This window comes from Poecile atricapillus, chromosome 1 (assembly GCF_030490865.1).
Source record: "Poecile atricapillus isolate bPoeAtr1 chromosome 1, bPoeAtr1.hap1, whole genome shotgun sequence".
Classification (NCBI taxonomy): Eukaryota; Metazoa; Chordata; class Aves; order Passeriformes; family Paridae; genus Poecile; species Poecile atricapillus.
This window is the reverse complement of record NC_081249.1, coordinates 142,909,275-142,922,703: the sequence shown is the minus strand read 5'-3', so window position 1 is coordinate 142,922,703 and position 13,429 is coordinate 142,909,275. Positions and strand designations below refer to the sequence as shown.

The 13,429-nt window shown below is 36.9% G+C and overlaps 1 protein-coding gene across 7 annotated transcripts in view; it reads right to left on the bottom strand.

Moving 5' to 3' along the window:
* PHF21A (PHD finger protein 21A) overlaps positions 1 to 13,429 on the bottom strand; it is a 133,708-nt gene that overhangs the window by 99,820 nt on the left and 20,459 nt on the right. For 6 of the 7 annotated variants that reach the window (XM_058841912.1, XM_058841878.1, XM_058841870.1 and 3 more), the window contains one exon: positions 2,763 to 2,803. The gene's annotated coding sequence lies outside the window, so the exon portion shown is untranslated. Of the gene's footprint in view, positions 1 to 2,762; positions 2,804 to 8,955; positions 9,173 to 13,429 lie in introns of those variants that run through there. The other variant, XM_058841887.1, reaches the window with a different exon arrangement.

The window sequence follows — 13,429 nt, the reverse complement described above, 5'->3', positions numbered from 1 at the left end:
AGAGGCCTTCCTAATGGGACTACAATGTTTTCAAAAGGATCCTGAGAGCTTTCATCAAACATGCAGGGTGTAAAAAGAGAGTAATTCCCATAAACTAAAGGATTTTATTTTAATGTTGTCTCACTACAGTAAACTGAAGTAGTGGACAAATTTGTGAACTCCTGAAAATAAAAAAAAAGTTGAAGGTGTGTGTTTTGGTTTGTTTGTTTATCATTTATCTTTTCAAACAGAAATATGTTACAAAAAGAGAAGACTAAAGGGGAGTTAAAAAGTTTTCTTTTTAAACTCTTTGTCAGTGTTGTCTGCTGTTAGCTTAAAGTTATTTATTTAAATAACAAAGGCCTGATTAAACTTTCTAGCCAACACATGAAATGACCTTCTGCAAGGGCCTCTCCCACATGTGACACAGATGAGTGAAAACAGCTGCCTTTGCAGCACTAGTCTCTATAAAATTGTAATCTGTATCAAGGGATACATGTAAATTACATACAGTTCCCTGCTCTATTACGACAAACAGTAATGAGAAAACAGAATCACAGATTATTACTTCCACTCACCGACAAGAACAATTATAGCATGCTTCAAGTCCCTACCATAGCAGTTTCAAAAGAAGCCATGCTTCAGAAAACCACGTTGGAGACTGGTTAATGAAAATTGGAACCCGCTCTAGAGGGAAAAAGTCTTTTTGTCCCTTGGAAAGTCAGTTTCAGGGTAAAGACAGGCAGATACGGTCAGTTTCTTTCTCAGTGTGTCTTCAAAAAATCAGAAGGCACACATGATGAATCACTCCTATCGCTCTGTAGCTACATGCTAACTTCAAAGTTGAGTGCAGAACAGCAAAACAGTTATCTCAACTGAGAATATAAAAAATATTCATCACTTAAATATATGTTACTGTAAAGTCCAATATATGTTCATGGCAAATATGACACAGTATTTCCATAAAAGAACATATAGAGATTGAGCAACTTCTATTAATGCACAACTTAATTTGACAGATAGAAATTGTAGTACTGACGGTTCATAAAAACTAATACATGATAATTGCATCAATACTTTGAACAGCTAGCAAGGTTTTTCAAAATTAATTTTTAAGAGGTTCAAAAAAGGTGACACTGCCCTGTAGACAAAAGTAGTTTCTCAGCCTAGATATGTTTATAGGGTATAAACATGAAAAAATAGATTTAATTTAAAAGTTTGGTCAAGTTGCCAAATTCTGAATATAAAATATATACAATTGTTTCTTTCTAGAACACACACTTCCAGCTTCCCTTCCCAAGCAGTAATAACTATTCAGTTATCCCTGCCTAGAACTCCCCCGAAGTACCTTATACACTCATCCAATGTTAAATAACCAATACAGTTAAAAAAACCAAAAAAGAACCAAAAATAAAAACAACAACAAAAAAAACCCCAGTCATTCCTTATTTCCAGCAAAACCTAAACGGCTTTTTTCTGGTTTACATAGAATGTCTAAAAATATCTATCAGGGCATCTGGTTAAATATTGCTCATACTTCCTTTGAAAGGAGGTAATAAACTACCTCTCTTTATATAAATAAAGAAGTGGTTATACATTTTGCTAGTGCAAAAACTTTCAGTATTTCTGAACTTTTATTCTTTTAGACTGAACTTAAAGGGAAGATTTAAAAACTTAAGTTCAGTAGCATTATAAATTACCTATAATACCACATTCAAAGAGGTGTAAAACCATCTCTGAATTAATCACAGAACATGGTACATTTTCCACTTTACACTTATGGCAGTGGAACTATTTCAAATAAGAAGCTTGTAGTTGACTGAACCTGCATGGGTGGCTTGGTCTGCAATAATTCTTAATCCCATTATTTTTAAAGGAAAACAAGCAAATGCCTTGCTCAATGTGAGAATTGCTGATTTCCAAAAGGAAGGCACAGGATTCAGGAGTACATGCATCTCTTGTACATCCAGACATACTTCCAAGCCTCAGCCAGGAAGAACACTGAGAAGAGGTAAATTAGGCATTTTTGGATGGATTTCAACTGTCAGAGGCAGCAGTCCTCCATTCAATTTCTTGCTGGCATTCATTTATTACCAATAATCACTTATTTCTGAAGTGGTTGCTTCTATACCTATAATTTCATACCCAGATAAGTGCCCCAAGGCACTGCATATAGACTTTTTAAATATTCAAAGACTGAATGAAACCTTAAACTCTACAATAATCATATAAGTGCATTCATTCTTCTGTTATCTCAATTAAATACAATCTACATGGGAACCTCTAAAATATCACAATACTATTTCAACTTTGGCTATTTTGGAAGCTACACTAGAAACACAGCTGACACGGCATAGGTATTTATATAAAAAAAGGTAGGACACACACAAAGCCATGAATGCCTTCTGTGTGTATAGAAAAACCCTGAATAACTCAGAATTTTAGAAAGAAGTCTTTCTGAGCCAAAAATCCTTTCAAATAAATTTGGTTTTCACATTACACAGAAAAAAAAAACCAATGTAACATTATTTGTTTTGAGTAGATGAATTTAAATGCCCATTGTACTTATAGACCCTTGGGCCCAAATCTCAGCCTTACAGAGATTTTATTTATGAGACTGGGGCTTCCACCAGCAACGTTTACTTTTTAAGACTTAATTCCTGAATATAAGAATAGATAGAATTTCAGTTTCAGTAACCATCAAACTTTTCCAGGAACGGATGCCATCTCTTCATACCATCTATTCTTAGGTAAGACATTTTAGCCTTGGAAGAAGTACTTACCAGTTTTGAGTAAGTTATCCCTTTCAGCTCTCTACACCCTCCTACAAAAGAAAAACAACAACAACAACAAAAAAAGATAATTACAAATATTTTAACTAGAATTTGAAGCAAAAAAAAAAAAATCAGTTAATTGGAAAGATGGAGAGGGAAGGGTTGGGATTTTAGAAAGGGGTTTTTAGTTGGTTTTTCTTCAGGGGAGTTGCAATTTCTTTTTAAATGCTGAAGGTAACTATATAACACCACTTTGAAAGAAAATCTGTTTGAAGTGGCAGGGAAAATCTACAATTTTAATCTGGATTAAAACACACACTATTACTGTCACTAGGGGGAGAAGCAATTAGAGGTATAAATTTTTCTAGTTCTGTGCAAGGTCAGTCTCCCCCTCCTGTGGGGGAAAGACCTTGTCTCCATTACATTTATTAAGATCTATATCGTAAGTCCTGTCAGTTGCCACAGCTAAATTATGACAAGGTTACCCACCCTGGACATTTGCCCACTATCTCTGCTAGAGGTTACACCAACACCCAAAGATGGTAGAGCGAGTGGTAGGTCAGCACAGTCACAAGAGCTCAAATCCCAGAATACTGCTGAGGACTGAAACAAACAGCAGTGTAAGCCAATATGGTGGGACACAAAGTGTGGAGGCCGAGAAGAGGCACTGCCTGTTACGCTGCTGGGTCATGGGTAGAACATTCTGTAGCACAGCAAGGTAATGCCTCTGAAATCACCACATGAATCATAAAAATCTCCTGAGTCAGAGTTCTAAAAAGAGTTACAATATAAATGATAACTTATTTGCTCAATTACTTTGCCTGATGCTAAGAAAAAGGCTCCAAAATACTCCCAATTTTCTAGTAAAATACTAGAATATTAGCATATTTGAAGCTTTAACTTCACAGCTAACAAGATCTTCGCAGATGTTTCTATCCACACGTAAGTCATCACAGAGCTGAAGTTTAAGCCCCAGCCTTATAAAAAGATATAGCAGTAGAAAATCACAGTTATCTCTTGCTCATTGCAGATCAGCACAAGTGGAGGGTTTCCATTTACTAACCAGCAGAACTGTGTGCTGATGACCACTGAGAACAGGAAACAGGAAGCCTACTGCTGGCAGTGACAGTATTGTCAGTCTCCTAGTCTTGAATTTTAGCGTGCATTTTGAACCACAGAATATTACAGATGATGTTTAATTTTAGACCAATTTCAGGCTAGTTTACATAACATCCAGCTGCTAGCATGACAGGTTATGAACTGGGAAGTATGGACTGTTTTGTGGTTGTATTCAAAAAGTAAATACATTCGCTCTGGATGCTACAGAATTTTAAATACTGTCATTTTTTAGGGTGCTGGAGAGACAGGTATTATTCTCAAACTCCAGTTGTTTCTTCTTGGTATTAAAATCCTACTTCTCACCTCTACCTCCCACTATCAATCAGTCACTTAATTGGTCGAGAAACCTACAGAGGAAGCCCTTTCATCATGCAAGTACTAAGTACCCTCTTCAACCAGCAACTACAACTATCTGTCCATGCTATTAATAAAAAAATAAATTTAAAAAAAAAATCTCACTGCTTTAAATTACTGCCTTTGGAAAGCTGAACAAAACAGTCAGTATGACACATCTGCAAATACAGTCTTAGAACAAATAAGCATGATTTTTACTTAAAAAAAGAAAAATATCAATTTACTTGTAGCACAAGTACACACAACCTGACAAGAAAGCTGTCATTTAAAAATAACAGCAACTGTTCCTTCCTTCCTTTTTTCCCCCTACGTAGAGACTCGCCTCCATAGCAGGACCCTAGCTCCATCAAGATGGAACTGTGCAGAAAAAAGCTGCACAGTTATAAACCTTTAGCTTGCATTTAATCTTGCTGCAACCCCAGACTCAGAAGCCAGGAGCTCCCAAGGACAAAGTTTAGAACACAAGGAGTTTAATCGTGACTATCCAAGTGAACCACTGTGTTGCCTTGGAGAAGTCACTTAGAGAGGACCTATATAGGGAATGGAAATACATTTGCATCCTCTTCTGTACATAATTTACTACAGGCTTTTTCTTAAGTGTTTAGAACAGGTTAACCTTTGAATGTCAAACCTCTGGCAACACAAAATTCTGCCCTCACGTAGGTATCCTATTTTTACTAACATCCCTGCCTCATTTAGTAAGGAGAACAAGCACAAAGAATGAAGTACCAATTGAATTTCTTGTCATTCTGAACTTTTAATTTGCATGGCTTTTTAAACTTAACATCTAAGCCCTATGACAAATCAAAAATTGGTTTCTTCATAAGTGTACTAATAAGAGCCACAGAAAAGCTTGTGCCTGATACAGGCAAGTTTTCTTAAATGGAATTGAGACAGAGAAATTAAGAACAAATACTCAAGACTGGTAACCCCAAGCATCTTAAAGAGATTTAAGTTTTCAGCTGCTTTTGGCATTTTTATAGTAGAGAACAGCATATGACCAACTATATCTGCAACTTTGGCTCTTGACGACTCCCTGTATTTCTGCATACTGGGAACCAACACAGAATAGTATTAATGAAAAAGGGATAAAGTCTGCTCTGCAGATGAAATGAGATTATTTCTTGTTCACAGCAAAAGTACATATAGAAACTCGCACTACCTTTCTCATTCTCACTACAAAACACATTAGAAAGTTAAGATTAGACAGCTCAAAATCACTCGTATCAATAGAGAAGTATGAAGAGTTTAGCATTATACAGGGATTTCTGACAGAAACTTCAACAGCAGAAATGTATCACAAAATCTCAGCTATCCAATTTACTGAGGTAGCCTTTTGAAGGCTCTAGAGACATGCTGTAAATTGACTAAGGTAGGAGCCTGCAAGGTTAACTCTAGGATTATGACAATATTTTGGGGGTTTTTAAACCCCAAGTCTGGGAGTCAAATTAAGAGCACTGCCTTCTTCCCAAAATATATATAAGACCTGTGATTACAAAAGTTACTCATTTCATGGGACCATTATAAAAACTAAGATCTCAAAACTCCTGTTTAAGGCTTGGTAGTACCTGAGGACATCAGAAGAACACATGGTGGTGAAAACTTTTTAGCATACAACACCTGAAGGCTTAAGACTATTTAAATGCTAATTATCTGTATATTAAGATGTCTGGTTATAACAATTGGATACTTATTACTACCTTCAAGTTATACAATGAAGTTTATGCTTCTGTAACCAGAGACTCACTTGTGAAAACTGGAAAGAATTACATGTCATGTTCAGTAACTTTTTCTTTGCATTTTTCCTAACTCTAGAAACTAGCAAATGTTTACTCTCAGACCATGGAACTCTATACATTCATATCATGTTACAATATTTAATTATGTATATTTTACTTTTCACCAAAAGGCTCTTGGCCTTGTTCAGTGCACAGAATGAAATCAGAAAAAAAATATAAAGGACTAATTGCTGTGCATAGGCAATTGTGAACCTGATATTCTTTTACATTTCAGATAACTGTTCTACAATGTGAGGGTAAAGCATTATTAATTTTATTTCTTTTTTGTGCACAAAATACAAACCACACAGAAGGGTTTCAGAGATTTTTCTCTGGACTTTTGTTTTTAGATGTGAATTCCCCAAAGCAACAGCTCTCCCTCCTATATTTAAATGACATCCTGTAGATAGGGAGCACTCCATCACTATCTCCTAAGAAAACAAGTCATAGCAGACACTTTACTGTGATTTTCAAGTTAGCAATTCATATTCCTTAACAGAGTGGGATTTCTGCCGTCTTAAGAAGGCCAAACACAGGCTAGACAGGGTATATAACCAATTTCAAATTACGTTATTATAAGGCTCACATTTCAATGACCATCACTAGCAGTGCTGGTGCTGTTACTTCCGTGATAAAAACAAGCCTCCTTTGTGCCAATGCATGGAATCTGATCTTGGTGTTGTGCTGCAGCTGGGAGAATTCCCAGTCAGCCCCAGTAACACATGCCAGGCAGGTGGTAAAGGGACCAACAGGATTCCTCAAGATAACTGAGGAATGAACTGAACTGTACAAGCCATGTCTTCCAGTTTGTCCATCTGTACAACTGCTCTCTCCTCCTCCTTCCTTATCCCCACACAATACTGATGGATTAAACTCCTCCTAAACTGGTCAAGGAGCCTGGATTTTCTGCTTATGCATACAGACAACTTACAGGATTCAAACTACAAACTTCAGTTCTATCTAAAAGTTCCTCTGCTGCTATGATTCACCATGAAACAAAAGCAGTTTGGAACTCAAGAAGCAGCTGACTTCACTTGGGGACAGATTGCTTCACCTTCCCTGAAACACTTCATAAAACCATCAAACTAAGTTTAAATAGAAGTGTGCAACATCATTTGTCTTTGCAGAAGCACTACTATATTTAACACATAGAAAATGAGCTAGACCATCTCTAATGTAAAGATAAAACCACTTCACAAGCTTAAAATATCCACCAAAACTTGCCATGGCACCAAACACATGCAAACAGTTGAGAGTACCCTCTTAGCTCTTGTCCTATGACTACAGCTCCATTGGGCACCAGTAACTCTTCCTGAACAGTCTTTCCTAGCATCTTGGGGGTGGGATGAAGTATGAAATCACACTCTGGAAAAACGATAAAACTACGATTAATTTGGCCTAAGTAGAAAATTAGCACAAACATGTTTTAAAGTTTCAGAATCATTTCTGTCACTTGAGCAGATTCAAGATATGTTACTCTCTACTTTGTATAACCTGTGCATAAACCCCTCTTCTTTGCACAGTCTTAGCCTATTACTTGAATCAGAGAAGCCTCTCTAACCTATGAGCATTAGTAAGCCTAGCAGAAGTTCTTTCTGACAAGGTATCAAGGGCTCCCCATTTAACCTAACATTCATAAAATTACCATCATAAAAATTCTCCTTTTTTTACCCAGACACCAGTGTACGGGACATTTTACAGCACTGTTTCATTCAGAAGTTCTAGTATTGCAGAGCCACTAAGCCTCACTTTGCTCAGTGAGTTACTATTCACCAGGTTCTAGGTACACACAAAATCATCTTATATGCAGTGTGGCTAAATTCTTGCTCATGTAAAAAAAGTGGTATGACCTGGATTTTTATTTCAGTGAATTACTTTTCAGAAGGACTGTTTAGCTAAACACACACCAAGAGAACTCCCAGTACTAATAAGGTCTATAAGTTTATGTTATACTAATAGTGCAACGGCAAAGTTTCATATTTGAAGAAGGGAGCAGAGGAATTTTTTGCAAAATTAAAATATTTACATGGTGTGAAGATATAAATCAGCAGAAGGCAGAGTTAGGCATTTGTTTCTAAAAATTTTTTGCCGCATTATTTGACATTCCATAAAGTTGCTGGAAACATGGGTTGTTTGGGATTATCTTTTATAAACATTGTTTAACAGTTTAATTTCAAAACTATGTCATTTAATCTGTTAAATCTTAAAACTGTAATTTTTCTTTTTGAATTATTTTCAAGTATTTACACAGTATATTTACCACCAGGAGGGAAAATAAGTTGGAAGGTCAACAGAAAACAGAAGGCGCTGTCCCCTCCTAGCTGTAATAGCCCACTGCTCAGTCTCAAAATTTGTAAGAAATGCAACAGGAAGTTATTTGAATGCTTATGCTTTACAGTTTGGTTTTGTTTTTTAATATTATGTCTAGCAAAATCAGTTTATTAACCTATATTGTTCTTAATCTGTGTTGCAAATTTCTCATTCCAGTCCCTGATAAATTCCTGCCTTCCCTTCATACTTCAGAGACTGAGGACTACTTGGGAAAAAGAGGAGGAGAGGGAGTTGAGAGGAGAAGACTCTTTCTAGAAAGAGCACACTGACAAATCCTAATAATTGATTTAACAACCAAAGATGCAAGAAACAAGAAAAAATTAAGAAAACTCTACCCCAGCACCTATTAAACTTCTTTTCACCCTGAAATTCCATTAAGAAGGGAGGGATCTCTGATTTCTAGTTTTATCCTTCTAAATGTGAGAAGAAATTTCTTATTGAGTGCCAAACCCTTTTTCCCCTCCTAGCAACCCACTTTATCTTGGAAAGAAATGACTTGTGGGAATGATACATTAGTGAGGCAGAACTCCCGTAAGAGTTTTGGGAAGAGGTCCAGAGTACAAAAGATGATCTCGGTAGTGTTGCAAGAGTGCAGGCATGAAATGCAAAACTAGAAGTACCTCTGACTATCACTGGAAATACAAATCCATTTCTGATGGAGAGAACCTCAGGTATGTGCATGTCCTGCCTGTCCAGACTATTATCTGAATTTTATCTATCTGACAGAGACGTTCAGACGACACCAAACAAATGTCAGAAGAGCAGCCAACGCCTCACCGACACAGCAGTGACATTCAAGGACAGCCTCGGCCTTCCATTTCCACAGGAAAAGGAATGCTGTTACCGCAGTCGGCCAGCAGGGGGAAATGCCAAACAAGTGAAGGGGAAAAAAAAAGTTAAAAGAGAAAACACTAAACGTAAGGAATAAAATCCGACAAACCACACACATCTCCTCAGTGGAGATGGAAGGAAGAGATTCTGCTCTCGGAGAGAGAAAGCAGGAGAAATGAAGTATATATGACCCAAAGCATTCTTCCAGAATTTAGAAAGGAAACAGTGAAAGTGCAAGTCCGAAACATAAGTAAAGGCAAGCTTTCAGTTTCATGTTAGTACAGTGACTGCAAATCAATTAAAGTCTTCTTAAATCTAGCGTTTTAACGAAAAGCAAAATATTGTGACTAAACAACTGAGAGAACTGATCTGAAAGATTATGTATTTTTAAAGGTCTATACAACATGAATGTATGAACTAATTTGTTTAAAGTGAACACACGTATTCAAGAAGATCATTCCATATTACACCAGACTTCACATTACATTTATACAGAATATCAAGATATTTTTTTTCCCCCAAAGAGATTTCAGAACAGCAGGACTCCAATTAGAGACCCTGAATTTCCTTCTGCCTTTAAATATTACCTATACAGCACTCCCATGCTTATGAAGTATAGTGAAACTACTTAAAAGCAGGGTTGGTTAAGTGAATAAATCCGTGTTAAATGCATTTTGATGAAGGGCAACTTGCATGTAACAGACAGGAAACAAGCAATTCCACAATGTGTTTTAAAATTAAGAAGTAAAAAACAAAATGTGATAATTTGATGAACAAAGAAATTTAACAGGCATTTGCAATGAAGGAAAAAAGACAAGCCCTGCAATCACAAGGGTTTTCTGTTTAAAATATCACTGGCTGAGAATCACAAGGAGCAGCAGTGAGATTTTCAGTGACAGATTTAGGGAGATTAGCTACACAAGCTTCTACTGATGTTACCGTTCCACAAATATCAGACAGAAGCCATGTACCCATGTAATAACATGCAAACATTTAAAAATGCAGGTGTACTGTGATTAGTGATTATATGGCAGGGGACCTTAAAATAACAGGTAATCTTTTATAGTTCTGTACTTATAAAGTTCTTTCAAAATCAGACGCTGTACTTTCAGTAAAATTTGTCTCAATGTGTCCACAAAACCTAAATGATATAAATGACAAACTAAATGACAGTTTGCCAAGCATGCACAAGGAGCTTAGACTACCAGTATATGAGACCTAGGTGAAGCCTAGTTCTGCTTCAAGTTTATAGTTCTACCTTCAGTTTCTTTCTTATTATTTATCCTGCAGGCTAAATAACACTTCACAGCCAGCTAATCTATCTGGCCAAGGCACTCTCCTTCATGTCCTCTTCCAGCTGTAAGGTCCTACACCTCTAGCAGCCCCCACTTTTTCTGGAGGGAATGGTGGGTGAAGGGGTGTCACACGCCACAAAAAGTTGAAGTGATTCACAGACTGGTCAGGGGAACATCATGCACAAGTTTAAGCAGTAGAAGCACTGTGTTGGCAGCAGAAAGGGAGACCTTCCTTCCTTCTTTCAGCAGTTATCAAGTTCCAGTGTGCTATACTGGGTACAGGACTGAGTACTTCGCTGATTCTTTTTAATTAAAACAATCATTAAGAAGTGACCTTTCACTTTCCCCACGTGGTCAGAAATTTGGCTTGTGAGTCACATTTTCAATGACGGAGTCACATTTGAACATCCTTTTCATTTTGAAACTGGAAGCCTACTAAACAACTAGGGATAAAGATGCAGTTTGAGTTTGGCAGTCCTGAATTTTTTTTGTTCTGCTTGTTACTCAGGCAAAATAGAAATCACTATTATCTGTGCAACCTCATTATGGCACAGGCATTCTTTAAATATTAAGATTAAGCCAACCTATGCTGGCTTTGCTATGGTCAACTTTCATGTCAATATACTGCAACAGGTACTGGGCCACACTTAGTCTGTCACAGTTCTTATAATAAACTGGACTCTTCAATTTAATTATTTCACCACATGCATTAAAAACAAACCATTTAATGTATATAAGGTACAGCAGCATAAACTTGAAAATTAGCTGATAATATACATTCTTGGATTCTGTACTTTATGATACTGAAAAATAGTTATAAGAATACTTCTAAGAATATAGGAGGTCATTTCATCTTATGTAGAGCTTCCATTTTAATAGGAAGCAACATGGCTCAAAATGAGAAACTATACATAAATTTTTGCCTTTACAAAACTACAGATCACTTGCTCTAATATGTTAGGCTTCTAAATTATTGCCAAAGGACAATATGAAAATGATTTGTTGGTGAACAGATGTTCACATGAAAAAAGTATCAAAAGAACAATCGTTTGTTTCTTAATCTGTCTTCAGATTTTACGAACAAGATGAAAAAGGTAATGCTTCTCACCCGCTAAATGTGATTTTTTTTTTTTTTTTTTTTTTTTTCCCCTAGAATGAATACTGGCAATTTAGTTTCACAAAGTTCTATGTAAAACAGTCTCAGACTTCTGTTGATTCTGTCGGGTGCTCTGAACTCTGAAAAGGTGTCTGGGACCCTCTGCTGCTACCAGACAGGTATCACATTTTTCTCTCATTTTGACTACAACATCTGTTCTAAGTACAGCTTGCTCACATTTACTAAAAACCATTCTCATTCTATATTTGTATTTGATTCACTTTTTAGCAAATCAAACTTAATTCAATTTCACCAGCTATTATTTCATTAAACCATGTTGTCATTTTGGCATTCCTGATGTCCTGAGCACAGAGATCAGCAAAGAAAGGGGGGAAAAAAAAAAAAAAAAGAGACCAGCTTGCTTAAGACCCTCAAACAATAAGTATTATATTTCCTGTGTAGAGATTAATTAGATAAGGATCAATAAGGTTTCCATGAGTTTCTAGTTTTGTGTACTGACAAATTATGATAGAGCATGTAAAGGTATCAATGTGTTTCACACGTAGCCTAAATAAAAAGGCAGCAAACAGAATTAGGTAAAACATGCTTGTTTCAAACTCTGAACATACCAGAATACTGAAAGCTCCTTTCTCTCCCCCTCCATCCCAAAATAAAAGCGTGAGTGAGAAGGGATTTCATTACATTCTTAGAACTGTGAGAAGCGAAGTCAAAGGCAGCCAGTGGCGTTTAGCATGCAGGCTGTACACACTCCCAAGTACGTCACACTGACAAAACACGCTGGTGGAGCTATCTGCCTTCCCAAGGCCTCCAACGCACTGTCGCTAGGCCTAAATCAGGTAGCTCTGTGTGCAGTGCTGCTGCAGATGAGCAAGAGTCCACCCCTTCTCCCCATTTCCCTTACATTTAACTACCAGATTGTTCCAGCATCAGCGTTTTCTCTCTGCTTCCTTCAGCAGTAATGACTGTATTTAAAAAGACAACAGCATCACAATTTACTGTGCAAGATTCGGCCCTATTTTTTTTTCTTCTTTACTACACTAGCTCCCCTGCAGCTTCTGAGCCATTGTCAGCTGTTGTTTTTTGTTCCTTGAATGCAACAGGACTTGGCCTGCCAGGCTGCATCACTGTTTTCACAGCACACCTCTAAGAGGAAGAAAATCTCCTCTTCCCTGCTTCCTGCTGAGCACTGTGAATATTTGGATTTTTCCTTTCTCCCAACAGATACACAAGTCTAACACTGTTGAATATTCACACATTCCTCCCTTTCAACACCAATTTCTTCTTTCTCTGTTTTTTTCCATACAAAACTATTAAAGGAAGGTGTAATTAAGCTGTGGCCCAGTACCTCAGAAGTTCTTTTATAGAGAACTTGATTCTGCTGCCAGGATAGTCCTATTCTGATAACTATTAGGAGACATTTACTTTACCTAATGCATCATTTTCCTGCTCTTAGGATTTCTAATCTATCCTATAGCTTTCCAACACTCATGTTCAGGATAAAGCATTTTGTCTCGAGAAGTCATGAACTTTCTCATACAGGCAAGATGGAATAATGGTGAGATAAAACCCACATTTTCTCATAGCTTTACACTGGATGACACTCAGGTAAACTCAATGCAACACAGCCTCATGGAACTGACACAAAACTACTGGGGAAACACAATGACATCAACTAAGGTATGGATGAACTCCTAAAATTCCTCTTCACCAAGTCAAACAAAACAGGGTAACCTTCTGGAGGTCAAACATGTATCAGAATACTGCATTAAATAAACAAATAAACAAACAAACACACACAAAAAAATCCTTTAAAAATCACTAAGACTTAAAGGTAAGTATAGAGATGCAAAC